Source organism: Spermophilus citellus (assembly GCF_964194105.1).
Source record: "Spermophilus citellus genome assembly, chromosome: 13".
NCBI classification, from domain to species: Eukaryota; Metazoa; Chordata; class Mammalia; order Rodentia; family Sciuridae; genus Spermophilus; species Spermophilus citellus.
Genome location: NC_138193.1, coordinates 54,124,774 through 54,130,668, shown reverse-complemented (window position 1 = coordinate 54,130,668; position 5,895 = coordinate 54,124,774). Strand labels below are relative to the sequence as shown.

The 5,895-nt window shown below is 43.9% G+C and overlaps 1 pseudogene across 1 annotated transcript; it reads right to left on the bottom strand.

The window, feature by feature from the left end:
- Positions 1-3,414: 3,414 nt before the first annotated feature.
- Positions 3,415-4,077, bottom strand: LOC308632782 (N-acetyltransferase family 8 member 7-like; annotated as a pseudogene). The gene has a single exon. The product of its transcript is annotated as an N-acetyltransferase family 8 member 7-like (transcript).
- Positions 4,078-5,895: the final 1,818 nt, after the last annotated feature.

Sequence of the window (5,895 nt, the reverse complement as noted above, 5' to 3'; positions counted from 1 at the left end):
GCGTGTGCCCCTCCCTTCTTAACCCACCAAGATTATCACAGGGGGCACATTGGCTGAACAGAGGAACATTCAGGTGCTATGCTATCCTCTCTCTGCTGTGTTCCCTCACAGCAGGGGTTGAGACAGAACAGTTGTCCTGTTTGATTCCTTTAATGGAAAGTAGACTGTTCACCTCACCATTTGTTCCAGTCAGCGAGGATAGTTTTAAAACTCCAGTTGGCCACCTGGTCACATGCCTATATTTCCTTCACAGTTGTTCCTAAAATAGACTTCTTATAACAATCCCCATATGAGCACATTTTAAATTAGTTGTCCACAATGTGCAAATCTGGACACTTTCACATTGATTTTATTCACAAGATAACCAACTGGTTTGTAATAAATGCAAAAAGTAACTCATAAACCCTCCTCCCAATGACTCCCCAATTTAAAATTCAGTCTCTATCTTAAGTATTTTCTTTTTCCTGGGTTTAACAATAATATTTTCCTTTTTAAAAAGTAAATGAATTCTTATCAAACAGTGGAAACCATCACAGCGTCCCATCAAAGAAGAATGGATAAATACAATGGAATAATATTTAGCCTTTAAAAAATGAAGGAAATTCTGATACTATGACATGAACTTCAAAAACATGCTAAATGAGAGAAGCCAGATATAAAAGGACACATTAAATGGTTCCACATACTTGTGATACCTAGGCCAGGCAAATTCATAGAGACAGAAAGCAGAACAGAGGTTACCAAGGACTGGAGGATGAGGAGATGGGGAATTACTGCCTAATGGGCATAGTTTCTGTTTGGAATGATGAAAAATAGACTGTGATGATATTTATACAACATTATGAATGTAATACAATTGAACGTGCACTCTAAAATGGTTAGTTGTATGTTATGCATATTTTACCACTTTTTTTTTAAAGGAAGAAGATTGGGCTGGGGTTGTGACTCAGCGGTAGAGCACTCGCCTAGCTAATGCGAGGCCCTTGGTTCTACCCTTACCACTACATAAAAATAAATAAATAAAGGTATTGTGTCCACCTACAACTAAAAAATAAATATTAAAAGAAGGAAGACGTTCAAGAGTAGGAGCATTAAAAGTGCCCAGGCTGGCAGACTCTTCCTGCATGTGCTATGTGCTCAAATGTGCACACCTATGTGTCCAGGCAAGTACATGTGTCAGGGGAACAAAAACTAAAATGAAAAATAAACTCTTGTTTAACTAACTAGTAAAGTATTATATAAAAGGAAACCTTAATGTCTTTAAATTTTTACTATATTCAATATAAAATCCTTTCCTTCAAATTGAATAAATTACTTATTAGCTAAAGAGAATGGAAGTTTGGAATCAGCATTCTAGATACTGAAGGGCCAAGTCACTTGGACCATGCCCTTACTCCTTACTACTTTCTAGAAACCCATGAATCTACCCTACACTCACAATTGCAAATCTACATTTTGTCATTCTCTGGAATCCCTGCAGTTCATGTGTAGACTACGTATTGCCCACAACCCCAGTTTGCAAAAGCAGACTCTCCATTCTCTTACCACTCTCCTCCCCATCCCCCAGCACACACACACACACACACACACACACACACATACACATGGGCAAAAACATCTGACCATGCCAAAGTTCCAATTCTATGGGTACAGACGGTGACTTCTGTGTTCCTAAGGCAAGTGTCAAATATCAGTGGTCTAGCTCCATGGTAGAAAAGGACATGGTGTCAAGTGGACCAAGAAGTGCCTTCACAGCCTCTGCTACCAAGGCTTGGGGTTCAAGATGACACCTCCTGCTCAAGCTTGTGACTTGGCAAGAGCAGAGTGCATAGCAGAAACTCTCCCAATAAGACTCCCTCAACTTCTTTGCTCTCTCTAACCTGTATCCTATTTATGAGTTTTCGATATCTTTAAACTTTCAAATTATTTTGAGACATTAACCATTTTAAAATATGTGAGTATGTGACATTTGATAACATTCACAATTTCTTGTAAACTCCAACTATGTCAAATACCAGAATATTTTCATCACTCAGAAAAGATGTAGGCTTATAGGAACACGTGGTCAGACTAAAGCACCTATGAAAATCTGAAGTCCCTGAGCATTTGGGGCCAGAGACTGGGACCAGGCTGTGTTCCGAGTGTGGCAGATGAGGAACGTTCACCAATGCTGTTTCTTCTTGGACAAACAGGAATACTCCCTGCCTGACCTCTCCTCAGATATGCTGGCCCATGTAATTGTGTTCAGCCAGTATCCTGAGGATCATACCATTCCAGATCTCCCCATGAAAACATTCCCCACTCTATCCCCTCCCACCTTCTTTCCTTCTGCAGGGACCAGGGACTAGAGCAGGTGGAGCAAGTTGCTGCCTCAGTTCTCAGAGGGCTTCATCCTTTGTTCTGTGACTGCAGCTCCTCTACTATAGACCCAGCTTCATTTCTCTCCTGAATCTTGTATGTTGCCACATGCAATAACTGCAGGAGTGGTGGAAAAGCCTTTGCTCTTTTTTGCTTTGCTTTGGCTGCTCTGCAATGATTTTGAACCCTGCCTGAGCTGGAACAGGATGAAATCCAGTGAAACTGGCACTTCAGCCAACCCAGGACATTTGAAAAGGCAACTTGAGACCCGGAATGCAACCCAGTCACTCCCTGCAGAACCTGCTGGCCCACAGAAGCAAAAGTTAAGGTTTGTCATTTTGTGTGTGTGTGTGTTATTTTTAATGAAACATTACCAGCTAGACTGTCGCCTGCTTGCTGGGCTGACAAGATAAGCTGGATTTAAAGGAGCTGGATACAGCAATAACTAAGAAAACAGCGGAGAAACCACACAGCACACGAATATGAGTTTCAAGTGTGGGACTGTTCTGTGACTCCTGTCAGTCCAAGCTAGGCAGCACTGGAAAAAACAAGAAAGTGCACCCGAACCCTCCGCCCCCTATTTATTGGGGAAAAGACATTTGCTAAAATACTCCACCAAAATAAGGCAAGGGATAGAGTTTCGAAAGGTGGAGTCTTGCTTGGTGATATCTTGTGGTCAGCAGATTGATTGACATCTTGGCAAGTCACACCCATCTAAGGTACTGTGTGGGATCACAGGCAGAGCAAGAGGAAAGGCACACATGTGTCGCATAGCCCACTCAGCACGCAACGCCAGACCAATCCCCTCATATACTCAAATGTGCATAGCTCACACACATGGCCTTTGGGTGGCTCACAACACTAGACAAATGAAGCACAGGCACCTCAGCCTGAATGGAGCAGAGCTCCTGGTATCTCCCCCAACTCTACCATTCAACACAATGGACTCACATGTGTACTAGCAATGAGCTTTTGTTGTTTATAACTGAAATGTCAGGGTTTGTTTTTTACTACAGTAGGCTCAATCAGATCATGACTGATATACAAGGGAGTAGTTCACAGGCCCCCTTCTTGAGCACAAGGGAAGCAGTACCTTAAATGAATCATAGGAGTATTCCTTAGCCTTGAAATCCTAGTGAAGAAGGATTGGCCTGTCTTTTGGAAGCCCATCCATTGGTAGAGCCAGGGCAGCATACTGCAGCATACTGGTGCTAAGAACAACTTCACTGTACCCCTGGACCTCTGCAAACTGGAGGACTGTCCTGACCAAGGCTTTCCCTATCCCCTTACCTCGGTGCTCCAAGGCCATAGAGGTGATATAGCTGCAACTGCTTCTTCTGCAAGGGGGGATTCTTAACTGGCAGAGCCCCCACTATGCCCACCACCTGGCCCCCAGACTCAGCTACCCAGAAGCAGGATCCACATGCACTCATGTAGGAGTTGGTGATGTCAGCCAGGTCTGTGCACAAACACATGATCATATACTTCCTCCAGGTGTATATAGCCAGGAGCCACAGGAAAGCCAAGAGGTCACGACCATAAGGAGCCAGTGAGCAGAAATAGGGTGAGGGGCACTCTAAATGAGAACAAGAGGATTTGGGGCTGCATCAGCATGTAGTGGAAGGTGGTGGGGATATGCTCAGTCATCCCACTGGAGAACAGGGCCAGGACCCTTTTGTGATCACTCTCTTGGTATTTGCGGATGTGATAAGGAGCCATGGGGAGACTTTTATGTTGAAAATTCAAGGTCCAGGAGAGACAGCTACACCTGCATGCATACCTTCAGAGCAGCCCTGGAAAAAGAAGAATTGTGAAGGACCCACAGTTTCCAGAATCCCAGAAACCATGAAGACTCTGCTCAAGGGTGTGTCTTTCTATTGTCACACTTGAGGGGAGCAGGTTACCACCAATATGAGGAATAGGGTCAGAATTATGTAATTAAATCATGATTCTTCCCCTTTCTGGTTGTAAGTCCTTAGGCATGTTTCTTAACTTTTCTGAGCCCATGTGTCTTCATCTACTAACAGAGTAAAACCTGTTTTCTGGGGTTGTTTTGAGGATTTAATAGAATATTTATATGAAGCATTAATATATACATCCCTTCTCCTTCCTCAATACCCTATCATGAACACTCTGAAGATCTGTTGTATTGGCATGGCACCTGGGGCAGTTAGACCCCTTGTCACCTCCTTTGGTCCCTTTCCAGGGTCATACACTATAGAAATCCTGTACTCCCAAACAGAAGTTTTAGCAAATGCTCCTTCCCCTGATTATAAAAGTTTATACTCCTGAAATGACAAAACGGTCAAGGACCAAAAACATTCCTGTCTTGAGAGCCCTAGGAAAGTCCTAAGACTTTAGGCCTACAAGGAGACTCCCACCCTTGCACCTGCGTCCACTTACCTGCTACCAGAGAACTGAGAATTTCCAGGGTGGCCTCAGCAGTAAGCCACTGATTGACATCAGGAGGGAACGTTGAAGGCCTGCCCTACTTTGGGGGAGCAGACCTGGGTTACACCTCATTTAGCTGGCTCTGGAAGTTTGGTAATCATAAACCTTAGAGTTAAGGTGAACCTACTGGGACAGGCTAGGAGAGAAGAGGAAAGTTTGGTTCAGAAGAAACTATCTTAGGGATGGTCAGAATTTCTGTACAAGAGAAAGGAGGAATCATAAGTTGTTTGTGACAGGCTGTCTACTTTTTCTAGGTCTGAGGAAAGAACTAGGTGCAGATAAAGGCAGGGGGTCTAAGTCTTGGAAGACATCAGAAAGAGGAAAATGGATTGTAGATCCATTCTTGTGCAACCTAGCTATTCAAGTTAGCATATAATCACTTTAATCTTCTTAATAAAGCTCTTTTGCTAAAACAAAACAAAAACCCATAGAGTCAAGGAGCTAGGCTGTGACAGAGCAGGGAACACAAGGTCATTCACTTGTGTGATTCCTAGGGAATTCATCTGAGAGGAGAAGGCTTTGGGACAGCCTAGGGATTCTCATCCTTATGAGAGGCCTTCCTTATAAGGGCCTTCTCCCCTCAAGCTACAGCACCGCTTCTCCAGCATACCTGGCCCTGTCTGAGGCCCACTCTGGTCCCCTGCACATACTTGATAGAAGCTTGAGGTCTGTGCTATTCAGCCTGCACTCTTGTCACAAGCCAAAGTCCAGGTTCCTAGTTCAACAACAAGGTATATCACAGCCAGGCTTCTCCCTGCCCAACTCTACTGATCTAAGAAAAATCTATCCATGGCAGTCTCCACACTAACCTCCTCTCCTTCACTCAGCTAAGCTGTTGCTGCACCTCCTGGGCCACAGGTATCCTTTTCAGCAGCCAGCAGTGCTGACAGGCTCCTGGCGTGGGTTGTTCAGGGCCAACACCAACACACTTCTTATGTATTTTAGCTGAGGATGTATCAAGATAAACAAATGCAAAACAAAAGCACAAAATTCCTTCTCATGGATGCTTCCAAAACTGAACTCAACCTGCCATGGGCCCTAACCTCACAGACAAGTAAAAAATATGGCTTTCTCCTCCCATGACTT